This window comes from Plutella xylostella, chromosome 18 (assembly GCF_932276165.1).
Source record: "Plutella xylostella chromosome 18, ilPluXylo3.1, whole genome shotgun sequence".
In the NCBI taxonomy this organism is placed as follows: Eukaryota; Metazoa; Arthropoda; class Insecta; order Lepidoptera; family Plutellidae; genus Plutella; species Plutella xylostella.
The window spans coordinates 2456818-2474872 of record NC_063998.1 but is presented as its reverse complement, the minus strand read 5'-3'; the positions used below and the strand labels follow the sequence as shown (position 1 = coordinate 2474872).

At 37.7% G+C, this 18055-nt stretch overlaps 1 non-coding gene across 1 annotated transcript; it reads left to right on the top strand.

Moving 5' to 3' along the window:
- The first annotated feature begins 1933 nt into the window (after nucleotides 1-1933).
- On the top strand, nucleotides 1934-2015 carry Trnas-gcu. The gene has a single exon. It is a non-coding gene; the product is annotated as a tRNA-Ser (tRNA).
- The last annotated feature ends 16040 nt before the right edge of the window (nucleotides 2016-18055 follow it).

The window sequence follows — 18055 nt, the reverse complement described above, 5'->3', positions numbered from 1 at the left end:
TCATTGCTGTATTTAGGTAGGTATGTACCTACATAAATATTCATAACAGTCATAACACTCATAACGAAATGTACCTACGTAAGTACTTAATATAATACCGTTAGATTTGTTAAAATTAAGTCTTTGAAATGAGAGTTTAAAATTATCTTATTATGTCTGTTCCATGTAATACTTACACACTTATACAATATTATAAAATCATTGCATATTATATATAAGTTCTATTAGTACAATGTTTCTATAAACAATATTGACTGATAGGGTAAGATATTATAGTAGGTGCTTCACAATAGAAGTAGGAAGATAGATTTGTATCTCGTTTATTAGTAATTAGTTAAGTAAGAATGGAAAAGTTATTTAATTGATGGCCCAGAAAATAATTGTACGTGCATATACAATATAGTTAATTTAGTGTGAGTACAAATACCTATATGTATAGATTTAAGTTTGTTTGGTTTATTTGTATCACCTACCTATACCTAATGTTTCTTTTTGTGAGGGGAAAGATGTAGTAGATTATTGAGTATGTGTGGGTAGCGAAATAATAAATCAGTCTGTATCAAGTACTCGTGCGTTTCACTTCAAGAACAAGACGAATTACGTCTAGAATAATTAAGTTTTTTGGTATTAGCATTTGTTTTATATCCTATAACATCTCTTTGGTCTCGTGTCGTGAGTATCACGCTATCAGCTAAACAAAAATCTGTTTGTTCATTCTAAAAAGTTAGTAAAAGAAACAACAAAACAACTTGACTGGAGTATTTTATGCAAACAAATCCTCTAAGCTCAGTTATTCGGAGTAAGAAAAGAAAAAGGATATCTTTGTTAAGTACTTACCCAAATTTTATCATAAACTTATTTTGTCTCTTGGGAAAAAGTTTTATTTGTCGGGATAAAGAATGGTTTGCGTGATAAATTTGGACACGTTTAACAATGATTAACTTATCTTAACTTCGTAACAAATGTATAAATTATGACTTCACCCAGCAATATGCATTGTTTTTTATGATTTCTGTGGATCTTTTAAAATAATTTGAATGATTTTTTATATCTTTATTATTTAAAAGAAATCCTAAGGTGAAGTCATTTTGTGGCGATTTATCAACATATCTGATAGCCTAATTGCGTTTTGTTTTGCCTTATTGTCTACCACCTGCGTTAACAATTAGCAGAAAAGTGGCAGAAAACCTCAGCCAATTTAAATGGCCATAGTCAATTATAAATGATAATGAAAACAGGTTGTTTAAAACCATGATCACCTAGATCATCACTACTTTTTAGCACACACTCTTGAATATGGTTCAAAACACTCATTGATAAAGGCACTTTTCTAAGAAAACTTACAACAGCACGTGTTTAGTCAGCGGTAAAAAATATATATTTAAATACTTAGTTATCTTTTGTTCCACCTCCATCGGACACATTAGTCACAGTCGCACAATGCGAAAATAACAAAATAATGAAACGAAAGGGGTCCAGTGCGGCCGGTCCACCCTGCAGTCTGCACTCAGAACAGGGAGAGTGCAGAAGTTAAGCTGCGATTGAGGACTAATATTATTTCTCATGCTAATTACCTAACCAAAATTTAAAAACCTCCGACATTCAACACTAAAAGTCAGATAACATAGCGAAGAAGATCAGTTCAGCCGTTTTGGAGCTACGTAACAGACACAGACAGATACAAAGAAACAGATACGCTAAACTTATAACCCCCTCTTTTTTTGTACGGAGTTAAAACGTTGTCTCTAAGCATCTCCAAATTTGTGGTTGGGATCCCCGTTTGTTCTAAAATTATTTATTCTTACTTGTTAGTTAACAAATAACATGATGTCGTAATAATTATGTATTGTATGTACCTACCATCTAAATAAATAAACTCTTATTACGGATGATGTGTATACAAGTGTAATGTTAAATTTACATGCATTAACAAGACGAGGTGGCCGAGTGGTTAAGGCGTTGGACTGCTAATCCAATGTGCTCTGCACGCGTGGGTTCGAATCCCATCCTCGTCGATACAGTTTTACATTTACTGTTCACGTGATTGTTGTTTTGATCAGAAACATGATGTGTTGATAAAAAAAAAATATTTTTTTTTATGTATCTATTTCAGTGTCCCACTGCTGGGCAAAGGCCTCCCCATGTTTACTCCACACGTCTCTATTGTCGACCACCTGACGCCAATCCGGCAAAATCTGTCCAGGTCATCCTGCCATCTCCGCCTAGGTCTACCTGGGCGCCTGCGTCCGTAGCTCGGCACCCACACGGTTATAATTTTTGCCCATTAATTAATAATTTTCTTAAATATATGTATAAAAGATCAAAAACAGATCTAATATCAGTAAGGAATATTAATAAATTTATTATTATTAGGAGTGCTTTAGCTGACTCCGAAATGACTTATAATGTAAAACTATATTTTGCATGACACCCATGAAAGCCCTGCCCACATTTACAGAGCTAGAACCCTATACCCTCTCTGTACACCAAGGAAAATTAATACTGTTTCCGTCACTACCATCTGACGTAGTAGGGTAAAAACGGGTAATTGCGACCCTCGCGATTGACGTGTTTACACGGATCCCGAGCCACATGGCCAACGATAGCTTAATCCGGACTAGATGGAGTTTCAGTGCTAGAATTCATTTATTCATTTATTCATTTATTCATTTATTCACCAGAAACAAGGTATACAGTAGTTCTTAAAGTACAGTTTATAGAGACAATCATGTTTCACCGAGCAGACGGTATGTGAAATACAATTTTAATGTAATTATAGGTACAATTTTAATTCATGCAATTTATTTATATTGATTTAATATGCTATTAAGTCAACAACAATAATAATTTATAATACTTTATGTCTATTTATAAAAGCTTAAAATACAATTTATATAATTTAATTTCATTCTCATTTCTACTAATTAATAATACAATTTAATAACACTTAATATTAGTTAATAACTATTATCAAAAAAAAACTTTAATTGCATAAAACATGCAAAAGAAACGTCTCGACAAATAACACCCCACTTCTGCCACTGAGCTCTTATTTTGAATTAGTTCGGTTAGAAGATTTGTGCCTTAATTCTTTGGTACAATGGTTGTCATTAGGTTGAACTCAAAACATTTTGACAGTAACTGCCAATTCCTCCATCGTCGGTTAAGCATAACCAAGGTATTAGTGGTTGACTTTTGACTCATCTGTCAAGAATTTTTATCGAGATGACTTATAATTGATGAAGGGTCCCGGGTCGGTTAGATAACCGACAATGGAGAAATTGGCACTGAACACTAATAAATGCATTCAGTTTTTTTATTTGTTTGTAGGTATGTGAAACACCATCTTGTACCTATATTTTAAATCTAAGCACATGGCTAAGTGTTTTTGTATCGAAGTGCTGATGCGGGGGCTTGTGGTCTCATAATTATCGCATTAGCAAAGGGATTAGGACTGTTGTCGGTGGAAGTAAGCATAAGTTAGGACAGCTTCGTATGTTGGTAGAAATTTACTTACCTACGGTCGTTATTTGCATCTTATCATCATCATAACATACCTAATTCATTTTTAAATGATATTGAAATATTCATTTTTTTTATGAGGTCACACCAAGACGTTTTCTGTTTTTTTTTAAGTTAGAAGACAATAATATTATCAAATAAAATATATTCATAGAATTAAGGTAGATACCTTAATTCTTTCAAGAGTTGTAGTAGATGCTACATTTCAAGAGTATTTCCCTCATAAGACTAAGTTATATTTAACAAAAACAAAGCCATAATAATCGCATTCAGTTTTCCGTCAAATTAATCCCAATGATCCCATTTGGCAGCTCATTGTGTTTATCTCCGAATTACGTCAAATCCCCACCCCGTATTCATAGTCCTTTACTACAGCGGCTGCTACACTGGTTTGTTATCGACGTCGTCAATAAACTCGTTTAATAATTTGTTCAATCACAAGTTGCGTTAGGGGATGATAAGGTAAGGTAGAATAATGTAATGTAAGTAAGAAACTTAGATTTCTAAAATGAAAGACTTAAGTTCACAGCCTAGGTGTTTTATTTAATTAAAAGCTAGGTACTTACTAAGAGTTGGATAAGGTATTAAAAAATGCTGACAATGCTGACTGTACTATGAATACGGCTACAAGTCGATTTTTCCTCAACCTTATTTTGTTTACAGCTGTGTAATAAATTCATATTAACTACAGAATATATTTCACAACCATTCCTTCCTTATTTTGGAAATGAATATGTTAATTATATGACTATACTGGCTGTTCCAAAAGTGTACAGAAAGATAAGCAATGGAAGGTACTCAGCTTGTAATTCTCGACAACGGAAATTCATAAACAGTTTTGAACTAATCTAATCTAAAATTGATTTGTTTTTATATAAATAAATTGTAAAAAATATATTTTTTCGGACCATTCATTAGATCTTATACATAAAGCTGTAACTGAAAATCGAAGATTACCTGTAAAATTTCACATATCGAGACGACGCTATTTCGCCACAATTTGTTACCAGACCCGGGGGTCACTCCATATGACGAAAAACTAAGTTTAGATTGCGCTCTCACGGCACGCCACGACTCTATCTAGTTGTATTAAACGTGCCGATGACACGACAGCTCTCATTCGTTTTTTTATTCAGTATAGAGTAACCCCCCAGTCCCTCGCACAGTGGTCCCCGTGTGATTGTGACTGGACATCGGTCCAGTCCTGAGCCGCTTACACCCATTGTGGACACCCTACAAATGTTATATTAGCTTGTTGCCATGAACTTGGGGGGAAAGCGTGTCTTTACTCTAAATAAAAAAACCGGCCAAGTGCGAGTCGGGCTCGCGCACAAAGGGTTCCGTAGCAGCAAATATAACATTACAGTTAAATCAACCTATCTCAAAAACTATAAGAGATACTTTGATCAAACCAAAAATCGTTGAAAGAGTTAATTAGCATGCATCACCTCTATTTTTTTTAGAATTTTATACCCCGTAGTTATAAAAATAGAGGGGGGGGGACATACTTTTTACGACTTTGAGAGCTGATATCTCAAAAACCGTTCACTTTAAGAAAAATGTTTTTTAGAAAACTTTATATCATTTTAAAAGACCTTTCCATTGATACCCCACACGGGTATGTACATCGAAAAAAAAAATTTCATCCCTCAGTTACATGTATGGGGGGCCCCACCCCCAATTCTTTTTTTTACTATTTAGTGTCATATTTTTGTAGCGGTTCATACAACACATATTCCCATCAAATTTCATCACTGTAGTACTTATAGTTTCCGAGTAAATCGGCTGTGACAGACGGACAGACGGACAGACGGACAGACGGACATGACGAAACTATAAGGGTTCCGTTTTTGCCATTTTGGCTACGGAACCCTAAAAAACTCAATTTACTGAATAAATCATTCTGACAATGGACAATTCACTAATTACAGTCTCATCGAAACTTACTTGACCTAGCACCATAGTGAAAAATAGCTTATCTGGGGGCACGGCAGTGCCCCCACCAAGTCGAGCAAAAAAGCGGCACGGCCGTACCATCCTTTTCTCGAAGCAATTCAGGCCATTTTCGACCCCCTGCAACTTGACTTGGTCATCGCACTAAATAATTTAATTTACACGTGTTTCCATGCGATGGCCGAGTCAATATATTTATATAAAACATTAAATATTTTTAAGATTGAGATGCGTGCGTGGATAAGACTTGGTATTACATGGATCTTACAACTTTTACCTTAGAACAACTGAGTTACAAGACTTGGTTTTTTGACAAGTATTGTTTTTGATGGGATTATCTTTACAACAGGAAATCTAATAATATCCGACGGTAGGTTTCTTGGAAAGTTGAAAATTGTTTAATTTGACCTGCTACCTAAAACATACCTAAGTAGCGTCGCTTGCATATCAAATATCTGTCAGGTCCACAAGAAACGTCAGATATGACCAGCGAGCGACGCTGTTGAATTGTTAATTATTAATGTTCGGTCGTGGTAGGCCCGGCGCCCATTATCGGCATCGGTACGATTGAGGATTTTAAATGGCAAACAGCAATATAATGGCAATGTTGAAGACAGACATTATTACGAGCGTCGGGCTCTATGCCCGGCGCTTCAGCTGAAGACAGTCTGTAGCAACTTATAACTTCAAACGAGCTTCAAACACAAATGTATGGAGTTTGGATAGTTTTGTTTATGGTGGAGTCATTCTATCTCACTCACTTCCTCTAACCTTTCATGTCTCATAAAATTACCTACTCTGTATAAAATGTCATCTGTCATTTACCTACTCTGTGCTATATTACCTACTCTGTGGTCTGTGTCACTCACTGCTGTCAGTCGTTTTGTTCAATGTCGGTTATATTTAAATTTTCAATTTGTTATAAGTACAATAATACCATGTTAATGAAAAAGTGGATAGAATCAGTTTCCTTTTAAGTGTATGTGGTGTCTAAAACAATAAAATCACTACCAAAGTGTTAACAAGAAAGTGCGAAATATGTGGACTGTAATCGAATTGTAAAGACGGCCTAAGACGTTTTTTTATGGCCAGATTTCCTTTGTACGTATCTCGGTAAGTAAAAAATAAGTAGCTATAAGTAAAGCAACGTATCTTCCTCGATATAAAGGGATATTTCTGTAAGAAAACATAATTTGCTCCGTTTCATTACAAAATATAGTGTTGGGATGAGACAATTTTAAAACTATCGATATTTTTCTCAGGTGTAAAATGGGTAATAGCTACGGGCTAGGAAGATTTAGCATATGTTCCCATTGAAAAACTGCACCAGCTAAAATTTATATGTGGAAATCACTTCAATGCTATAGATTTTAATACGAAGAAGAGTCGGTTGAAAAAAACTGCGGTTCCAAGGCTAAGACTAACTCTAAAGCCACTCTCTGATGAAATACTAAAAGAATTTCCTTTGAAACTTATGAAAGAAAAGTAGGTATTGTTATTAGATTTTATAATACACATTATGTACACCCAGGGGCAGAGAAACCTAACCCCTCCCAGAAGCATTGTTAATATGTGAGGGGGACTGTACAATTACAATTGAATTTGTTCCATTGAGTGGCATTTACCTATGTTTTTCTAACTATTTCTTAATTGATTATTTTACAGAACAAGGTGCATCATGTTCTACAGATAATAATATGACCAATATTCCACCAGTACAATGTGCTGTAGAAGTACACACGACACGACAGGACTTTGCTGAAATCAAGGGGATATGTACAAAGGTTCCACTCGAGAGAGCCACGTACAGGATCTTCACCCCCTACCAGAATAGAATAGAATAGACATCAACGTACAGGCCAAACGGCTCAAGCTACAATGATGAGACTTGGCAAGTAGGTCCCTTAGGTAGTGTAGGTGAGCACTAAGAAAGAAATTTCCGAAATTCCCACGGGAACGGAAATTAGCGGGATAATATTTTTGTATGAAAAATCTAAACCAAATCTAAGTTAGTCGCTTGAAATTTGGCATGCAGGTACCTTAGTAAACTTAAAGCTTAGTTACAATAGGATATTGCTAAATTTCTACAGGAATGGGAGTTAGCAGGAAAAAATATTTCCCACGGGAAAATCTTTCAAGGTGAAGCAATGCTCGCGGGAAATGCTAGTACATATGTATAAATGTATATATATCGTTAAATAAAAAAATGTTTTTGTTTATATCAAATCTTTTACTAATCAAAAACTGTTTTACTTTTTGATTAACTTCTAATTTATAAAGGGATTGATGACATACCTACATACTAAAACAAGTCGTATAGGTACTGCATAGTATTTAAACAAAAAGAAAAGCATTTAAAAACTGACTAGCTTTAGCCATATACAAAAAGAGAAATCGTTACGGCCAGACTACACAGTTCTAAGAGCACCGATAATTCGTGTAAATATGTTAATGTACAGTTTTATAACATACATGCTACGAGTTATCGATACCGTTCGAACTATGCAGAATGATCGTAACGATTTCTTGTAGTGTATACCTACGTCAAATTACAAGAGGCGTCGATTATCGATACGAAATAATACCTAGGTACATCACTATTTTGGTACATCACTATTTTGTGTTTGTAATGTTGGCAGCACTGACTGGTTTAAGTGACACAGGTTGGTAATGATTCATTATCCAAACTTTGTGTTTTTATTCTTAGGAAGTCCGGTCTCTTACTACTATATTACCTACTCTGTGGCTGAAGAAGAAATACTTATGTCAATCACATACAAAATAACAACACGAAGAAATTCATACCACATTTTATTAATTACTAATTCTAATACATAATTCTTATATCTCATATCTTGTAAAATACTATTCAATATACTTACTATTATTACGCAAATCTCTACACATCGTCTTAATCATCACCGTCACGCTCATCGACCCTCTTCGACTTCGAGCCTTCGCCATCATTTTCGAGCCGGATCTGGCTATACAACCAGATCGGCGAGACCAAGTCGAGGGACGCGATTGAGAACAACCCGTCAACATTCATTCACAAGGAAGGAGAAGGTCATCGGAGTTCGGTCATCACTCATTATTGGAGAGTCAAGCTAACGCATGAAGATCCTCATCAAGGTCGCCGAGTAGATGCACAAGAGCACCATAGTGTCAAGACTCAACTATCATACAAACCAGGAAGGGCGCCTTCGGCTGAGTGAGTCCGTTCCGATCTATCTAATTCCCAATTCGTTTCGATTCTTGTTAAGTTTCCTAAATTATTAATTTCTACTGATTCATTCACGTACTTATCGCCTTCTCATATTTCATTTGTTTAATTACCACAATATCTTAACGTTCTAAAACATTTGCAAATCATGGATGCAGAAACATTAAAAAAGAATAGAGGTTCTGTAAAGGCCAAATTGACAATATTTAAGGGCCATCTCGAACAACTGACAACTTGCACCAAATTAAACACCTTGCAGTTTCGTGAACTATCCGCACGCCTCAACCGCATTAATGAATTGTATAAGGAATTTGACTCTATTCAAAATAATTTGGAAACTTTATCGGACACTCCAGAAGACGAGTTTAATGAACGACAGGAATTCGAGGCTGGATACTTCAGCACGGTCGCTGCCGCGCAGGAGCTGCTGGACCGGAGTGTGGAGCGCCCCGCCCCTGCGGGCCACGACCTGGCCGTGGCAGGATCCAGCACTGCCAATGATTCAGGTGCATTTCTTCCAACACTTAAGTTACCTACGATACACCTACCTACATTTGCTGGTGGCTATCAAGATTGGCTAGAATTCCACGACACGTACATGAGTCTCATTCATCTAAATGATTCAATTCCAAAAATTCAAAAATATCATTACTTACGAGCATCACTAAGGGATAATGCTGCCTTGTTGATCCAATCATTAGACCTATCAGGTGACAATTACGATGTAGCTTGGGATTTACTATGTGAGCGCTACAACAACACCAAGTTATTAGTCAACAATCATTTGAAGGCTCTCTTCAATCTGGAACCGATGTTCAAGGAATCGTCCACGGGCCTTCGTAATATCATCGATTCGGTAAATAAAAACATTAGAGCTCTAAAAACACTACATCTACCCACGGAGCATTGGGATGCGATAATAATTTACGTCATCTGCACAAAATTAGACCACGCAACACTGAAGGATTGGGAGATGCAGCGCGGACCCAACAACGCAATTCCAAAATTTTCGGAATTTAATTCATTTATAAAAAACCGCGCTGCATGGCTGGAATCCATCGAAGAAAATCACCAAAAACTGCGTAGATATAGCGATACTCCACCCGTTCGAGCCAAAACCTTTGTGGCAAATTATTCAAACTCCGCGCATGCGAGTGGTTCTAATCCTTCACAAAATTCCTATTTCTGCCCAATTTGTAAACAATCACATAGCATATATGAATGCACAAAATTCAGATCCATGACCATAGAAGGGAGGATGGATAAGGTAAAACAATTAAACCTTTGCCAGAATTGTCTGCGTAAAGGTCACGATGAAACACATTGTTGGAGAGGTTCGTGCAAAATTTGCAACAAGAGACACAACAGCATGATACATCTAAACCATGAACAGCCAAATTTAGATTCGAATACAAAAATTGACCAATGTGTCGTCTTACCGAATGTAGAAAATCTGACGAACAACACAGAGCCAAAGCAGACAACTAATCAATCGTCGAACACAATATCCTTATCAGTGACGCATCCAAGCCAAGCCCAGGTATTGTTAAGCACAGTAATTGTCAGTATAGCGGATAAAAATGGTAAACACCACAAAGTGCGTGCACTGTTAGATCAAGGCAGCACAGCAAGTTTCTTAACAAATGATTTACTCACACAACTTCAAACACCTTGTTATCATACATCTGTTTCAGTCCAAGGATTAAATAATCAAACTTCTAAAATATCAAAAAGGTGTGATGTATCAATAGCATCACTCTCTGCCAGTGGTTACACGACAGACGTTAATTGTTTTGTTGTGCCACAAATAACGCAAGTAATACCCATGAATAAAATAAACTGCGGTAATCTAAACATACCCCCACACATCTACCTTGCTGATCCTACCTTTGCCATCCCATCGGAGGTGCAAATGCTGTTGGGAGCTGACATCTTCTGGGACATACTCTGTAACAATCGTGTCAGCCTAGGCAAGGCGAAACCAACCCTTGTAGAAACAAAATTAGGGTGGTTAGTTGTGGGCTCTATACCGACATCATACAACACACTAGGGCAATATGATACAGTCCACTGCAACTTGATAAACAAAATGGAACTAGAAGAAAAAATCAACAAATATTTTGAATTGGAGTCCTTACCCGCTCAACAATCCCAATCGAGGGATGAAGCTGATTGTGAGAAGCTCTTCTTGAAAACTACAGTCCGTAACCCAGATGGTAGGATGGTTGTGACAATACCCCTTAAGGAGAACCCTCAATGTCTCGGCGATTCAAAGCAACAAGCACTGATTAGATTCAATTCATTAGAACGTAAATTCAGCAAAAATGAAGCATTTAAAACAAAATACATACATTTTAGAGTAGAGCTAGGTCATATGTCGGAAAACAAAACACCCCAAGATGACAATGAATCCTATTTTTTGCCGCATCATGGTGTCTTGCGAGAAGACAGTATAACAACTAAACTAAGAACAGTATTCGATGCCTCTGCAGTAACAAGCACTGGTAAGTCATTCAATGACATCCAACTCATAGGTCCTCCTGTACAAGATGACTTATTGAGTATTTTAATCCGATTCCGACAGCACAAATATGTGGTCACTGCCGACGTAGAAAAAATGTACAGACAAATCTTAGTGAATGAATCACAAAGAAGTTTACAACAGATATTCTGGCGATCAGATCCAAGTTTAGAACTCAAGCAATACAAACTAAACACCATAACGTATGGCACAGCATCTGCCCCTTACCTTGCAACTAGATGCTTGAAACAATTGGGTCTTGAAAGCACTAATGAGGGTGTAAGAGAGGTGATTATACACGACTTCTACGTAGATGATTTAAATACTGGCTCAGATAATGAAAAAACGCTAATCGACAATTGTAAGGGTGTTTTAGAGCAGCTACGCGGTGCCCAAATGAATTTACGAAAATGGCGATGTAACAAGCCAGAATTGTTAAAAAATATTGTGGGTGAAACAAGTCAAGACGAATTACAAATTTTGGATAAGGACGAATATGCAAAAATTTTAGGATTACAGTGGGCCTGGAGAAGGGACACATTGCTATTCTCTTCCACAATGAAAACGAACATTCGTTCAGCTAAGTCAAGCAAACGCATAGTGCTATCAATGCTTGCACAAATCTTTGACCCCCTAGGGTTGATAAACCCGTGTACACTTAAGGCAAAACTCATATTACAAACACTTTGGGCTAACAACATACCTTGGGACGCCGAATTGCCAACCGAAGTCGAATCACAATGGAATAATTTTACGAATTACATATCCGACTTAATCTCAATTGAAATCCCGCGCAGGGTCTTATGTGACTCCTACGTCAGGTTAGAGATGCATGCATTCAGTGATGCATCTATCAAGGCATATTCAGCCTGTGTTTACCTTCGATCTGTTACAATAGATGGAGACGTCACTGTTAATCTACTATTGGCAAAGAGTAGGGTCGCCCCTCTCAAACAGCGGCTAACCATACCGAGGCTCGAGCTCTGTGGTGCCCTACTAGCTACAAGGTTAGCAAAGAAGGCGAAGGAATCACTTCGCTTGAAAATCGATGTTCAGCATTTTTGGTGTGATTCAACGATCGTTTTGAGCTGGATTAAGACATGCAAGCAAACTTTAAAACAATTCGTGTGTAATAGAATCACTGAAATTACCAACATCTCAGAGCCTAACGATTGGCATCATGTTCCAACAGAACTTAATCCAGCAGACATAGGCTCTCGTGGGCTCAACGCTACACAACTAAAGGGCTCTACCTTATGGTGGCGAGGTCCGCATTTCTTAAATCAAGTGGATATCCAGTGGCCCATGCAACCGCAAGGCATGAAACTTGAAGAACTACCTGAAATCAAGGTCCAATGTAATGTCACGACCGAGCAAACCGACGAAATTACAAATAAGTATTCGGATTTTCCTAAGTTGCAACGCATTGTTGGCTACCTTAAAAGATTCATCCATAATTGCCGACTTCCAGGGAACAAATCAATCGGAGCTCTGCAATTGTCTGAGCTTGATTTGGCAACAAAAACACTGTGCGCAATGTCACAAAAAACATGCTTCCTCAAGGAATTTCGTGTTTTAAAAAATAAAGGGTCTCTGCCATCTAAGAATAAACTGTTGCATCTGAATCCATTTCTCGATGATTCTGGCCTAATTCGAGTAGGAGGCAGGCTGTGCAATGCGAATTATGATTACGACACTAAACATCCAATTCTGCTAGACGCGTCTCATCCCATCACTAAATTAATCTTTAAAAATGATCATCGACTTTTATTACATGCAGGACCTCAGCTGTTATTGTCAACCTTGCGTCATAAATATTGGATCATCAACGGCCGAAATCTTGCAAGAAAAACAGTTCATGAGTGTATTACTTGCTGTAGGTTCTCAGAAAAAACATTTCAGCCCATTATGGGGAATCTTCCTAAAGCAAGACTCGAGGCAGATCATCCATTCTGCCACACGGCGGTAGACTACGCTGGACCGATAATGATAGCAAACAGGAAAGGTAGAGGGTGTAAGCTCATTAAGGCTTACATCTGTGTATTTGTATGTCTCACAGTCAAGGCAGTGCATCTGGAACTTGTCACAGATTTGTCTGCTAAATGTTTCATTTCAGCATTAAACAGGTTTGTGGCCAGGCGAGGTAAGCCTTCCAACATATATTCCGACAACGGCACGAACTTTGTAGGAGCTAATCACGAATTAAGAGCCTTTTTGAAACAATGTAGAAAGGATGTAATATCCTATTCAGCAGAAACTGAGATAAAGTTTCACTTCAGTCCAGCATACAGTCCTCATTTCAACGGCATGGCGGAGGGTTCGGTAAAGTCCATAAAACATCATTTGAAACGAGTGCTTGGCCTAGCACACTTAGACTTCGAGGAAATGTATACTGTGTTAGTTCAAATAGAAGGAATCCTAAACTCAAGGCCTATCACCCCCTTATCTTCGGATCCCTCTGATCTCATCCCTCTCACTCCTTCCCACTTCTTAATCGGACGGACATGCACGATGCTACCGGCTGCCCCGGTGGAAGACAAGCCAATTTCATCACTAACAAGATTTAAGAGGATCGAACAACTCAAGGCACATTTTTGGAACCGTTTCTACAAGGAATACATATCCGAGCTCCAGCAGAGGAACAAATGGCGCACAATTGGAGAGCAGCCACAAACAGGGGAACTTGTGCTAGTGAAGGACGATCGACTACCCCCAAATCGATGGCTGCTAGGCAGAGTCACTGCAGTATACCCCGGCACGGACGGGGTCAATAGAGTGGCAGATGTGATCACGAGGGCCGGGACGCTCAGAAGAGCGTACAACCGGTTGTGCCCTCTTCCACTCTTGGAACAGACCGTTCCAAGGGGAGGACCATGTTGAAGACAGACATTATTACGAGCGTCGGGCTCTATGCCCGGCGCTTCAGCTGAAGAAGAAATACTTATGTCAATCACATACAAAATAACAACACGAAGAAATTCATACCACATTTTATTAATTACTAATTCTAATACATAATTCTTATATCTCATATCTTGTAAAATACTATTCAATATACTTACTATTATTACGCAAATCTCTACACATCGTCTTAATCATCACCGTCACGCTCATCGACCCTCTTCGACTTCGAGCCTTCGCCATCAGGCAATAAAGTAGAAATTTAGAATATATATATAATAAGTTAGAAATTTCCGTGATATGTGGTCGTAATAACAAAAATACCTATACAAAAATAAGTATGCTTGAGGCTGCTGTATCGGCAGACTGGAGAATGCTTCGGGATGCTTCGGCATCCTTCGGTACGGCCGGCGTCGAGGCAACACTCGGGGGATAGTAACAACTTTGAGACTGTTATGATGAGAAATACGATATTTATTTATTTATTTAATTCTTTATTGCACAAATATAAAAAAATATGTACAAAAGGTGGGCTTAATGCTAAGAGCATTTTCTACCAGCCAACCTACAGGAGGTGCAGGAAAACTGGTACAAAGACGTGCAAAAAAAAAACTAAACTAAATAGTCACGATATTGAGACGCTTCGGCAAGCTACAGGACGGTGCGACATCCTTAGGGACGCCTCGTCATCCCTAAGAACGTTTCAGCATGCCAAAGCATAATTGCCGATAGTGTGCGCTTGCATGTAGGATGCCGAAGGATCCTTTTCCTTGCCGATGCCGATAATGGGCGCCGGGCCTTAACCTTACTAAAAATTTGCATGTTATTCAGCATGTTATTCATCATAATTATTATCAGTACTTATTCATCTTTCGTCTCGTGTCCATGGCCTGCGATCAATTCTAAACTTCAATTCATAAATCTCGGACGTCGAGCTCAATCCGAGCTTAGTCGAGGTGAAGCGGAAATCATTTCTAGCTCGAACTTAGCTTTACACGTAATAAAATATTATTTAATTTACGTATAATAGTGGACAGACCAAAATTTGTTTTAACTGTTTAGCAACACCCACTGTTTGGCAACGCCCCCTATTACATTGGGACTAACATAACACTGGTGAATAGTGGGTGCAGCGATGCACCTCTGCCTACCCCGCAAGGGAGTACATTAGTACAAGGTGTGAGTGTTTGTTTTCTTTGTATTTTTTTGTTCTGCAATCTGCAACTGTAAAAAAAACATGGAAGTACGATCACTAATATTATAAATTATAAGTACTATAAGTACATAACATACCAACACGGAGATACCTAAATGACTTCAGGGGGCTTAGAGTGAGTTTTTCAATACCGATCGAGCAGTAAAACCTAACGCAAAATTGTATGACACGAAGCTAGTTCACGTTACTCGCCGCTTCTTGAACGGTGAAAAAACTCGCACTCGGGGCCAGAGGGGGCTATTCTCACAGCACTCACTCGAGTCTCGATATCCCATTACAGTTTGACAGTTGGCATCGTGTCGCGGGGGGCTATTACAAGTTCCAAGTAACTCGCGGGTAACTCGTGGAATTGACGTTTTTATTGTTACGTACGTTTATGCCCCGGTAATGGCGGAAAATATATGTGGTTTAGCTCAATTTTGATACGATTCAATAAGGTTTCTGAGTAAGATTTCACAAGCCTATTTGGGTTTGTTAAAGTAATAAAATAAGACTGATAACCATTTTTGAAGGGCTCGATATTCAACACAAAAAATCGCATCCGCTTTTGATAAAATATGTATGTCTAAGAACACTCGGAGTAACATTATCACCTAAGTACGACCTAAAAAAAATTGAAAGTCTATTCAGCAGTTTGGGAGTTACGCTACCAAAGACAGATACATAGACACGTTATACTTATAACACCCCTCTTATTCTTCGGAGGTTAAAAATCAAACAAATGTTGTCATAATATCTAAGTTATCTGATCGCTATATTCTGGAATGGCTCCTGCATAAACGATTCATTCGCATAAACATTTCACATAAATATTCCCCATAAATTGTGTCGTTCCCAACTTTACTGTTTTCATTTGATTAAATGCTTAAAAGTTTTATTTACTCTGAGTTAAACGTTTTATTTAAATTGCTATACCTAGGTAGTTTCAGTTATGACTGGCTTTTAGTTTTATGGATTTTCCTCGCTTTTTATATTTCTTGATTGTAAAATAATGTGCTGTACATCGTTGAACTATCTGCATTCCTGACTTATGCCATGAATTCACAAATAAATTATATAATCTTAAGGTACATGATTTTCATCAGCCCGTAGTCATCCACTGCTGTATATAGACCTCTCCCAAGGATCGCTACTCATCCTTCCGAATCCAGCCAAGTGAATATAAATATCATATTTCGTAAATGAATAATAATAATTCTAAGTCTGTATGGTATGTTTGTTACGAATTCACACAAACCCACTGTCATAATATCCCTAAGGCTAAACTTAGGCTACTTATTCTGAAGCAGAAAAGCTAGTCTAAACTAAATTTAAATCAATGGCACAGGCAGCGTAACCACGTATAAGACATCCCCGGCTAGCCAAGTTCTAATCTCACAAAACCAGTTCCAATCTCAGGCTCAACGCAGCTCCGTCATCAAACCCGACTTATTGATTGGTTCCAAACATGCCCAGGCACCTGTAAGGGTGTTCGCAGACTTAGGCTAAGCCCTTAAACGAATGGGGGGCTAAGCTTCAAAGGGAGGGATTAATTGAAACTTAGTTACAAGAAGCAGAGGTAGGAAGGATTTTCAATGATTATGGGGAGTGTTTTGTATACGTAGATTACGGTATAACCCCCTACTCTTAAGACCAAGCGAGGCAAGGAATCTTTGGATGTATCTATGTTGGTATGCTCTAATGTGACTTTTCGTCATTCATGTGCTGAAAGTACCTACTTAGGTGTTTATTGACTGAAAAGACGCGTAGAAATAGATATTTTCATGCCCGGGGAAAATTGCTTTCATGCATCTAAAATGCAATGAGTGGTGATCAATTTCAAGTTAAAGTCATCTCATACCAAGGACCTAATGATTGATGATATCTACTAAGTACTCACAGGCAATGACAAAGTTCCATTGAGAAAATCAACAAATTACTCCTAAACGGAAAAAACTAACTTGAAGACGTCTTTTGCAATATTGAAGTACCTACATTTAACTGCGCATCAGAATATTAGCGATAAACATTTTGTTCAATATTTCTATTAAATGTTTGAAAAAATGGGTCTATTTGGAGTCTGCATTTTTTTAGTGGAACTGTTTCTTTGTCCGTGAGTGTATTATTTATTGATGTGAAGGAATCTTTTTGTTTTTGATATTGCATAATAGGAAAACCACTTTATACTTTGTAACTGAAATTGTACGCAATTCTTGCCTCTATACTCTATCCAAGCGTACAATTGTTGTCAAGTTATTTGGGGGATCCCACGAATGTTCAGACAGTGTGATTGTGATACTGTGAGGGCGTAGCAACCTGAGGTTTGTAAGGAAATGGCAAATTAAACACACTCGTGAATAATGTGATTATCAATTGCACGTTAGGGCGAATTTTTCCAAATGCTAATTAAAATTGAATTTAAATCTAATTTTCATAACATTTTGTACTTACTGACAGACGTTCACAAATTCAAATTCATTGTCGATTATCCTAAATAGTTTCAGGGAACAATACAATCATTATATAATAATTATGACTAAGTATTATAAAATATGCGTATATATCTATGTACCTACCTTATAATACTACATTCACTACAAACATGCGAGCACAATCAAAGGATTAACCGAAAACCTTTTCCGCAGTTTCAGTCGCGGAACCCAGAACAATATAAAAGCGATTTGGCCGATCCCAGTTCAGTCCGAGAGGTTTAGCCCAACGCATTTAGCGGCCGAAATTC